The sequence below is a fragment of the Microtus ochrogaster genome, unplaced genomic scaffold (assembly GCF_000317375.1).
Source record: "Microtus ochrogaster isolate Prairie Vole_2 unplaced genomic scaffold, MicOch1.0 UNK47, whole genome shotgun sequence".
NCBI classification, from domain to species: domain Eukaryota; kingdom Metazoa; phylum Chordata; class Mammalia; order Rodentia; family Cricetidae; genus Microtus; species Microtus ochrogaster.
The window spans coordinates 1,776,735-1,777,276 of NW_004949145.1; positions in this window are offsets into that span (position 1 = coordinate 1,776,735).

The following is a 542-nucleotide window of genomic DNA, read 5'->3' on the forward strand; positions in this document are numbered from 1 at the left end:
CAGGTAGCTTCCTCATAAAAGAACTTTCTCCTAGGCCTTATGGGGGCGACAAAGCTCAAAACATTAAAATGTTCCCACCATTTTCACAGATTGTGAGATGCAGATTCAGAGACTTAAGGACTGGGCTGGCAAAATAGCTCATGGATAAACGGTCTTACCACCAAGCTCGACGACCTGTTTGCGCCCCAGCCTCAGTTTGACCAGAGGCCGACATGATGGAAAAGGAGAACTGACTTCTGCAAGTTGGCCTCTGACTTCCACAAGAATGCCATGGCACATGCAAACACACAAATCACACACACATATACACATACAAACAAAAACAAATGTTATTTTTTTAAATGTCTTCATTTAGAAATGAGACTGCTTCCTCAGTGAACAGTTACACAGTTACCTGAGTGTGAAAAAGAAAAGGAGCAGAGGTGGAGAATTCCTGACCCTCAGGGCTAATCCAATGCTGGAGAGCCACGGGTTAGATGGGTGTCAAGGGTCAAGGTGAAACCACAAGGGACCTTCTTTACTTGTTTTTTTTTTTTTTTTTT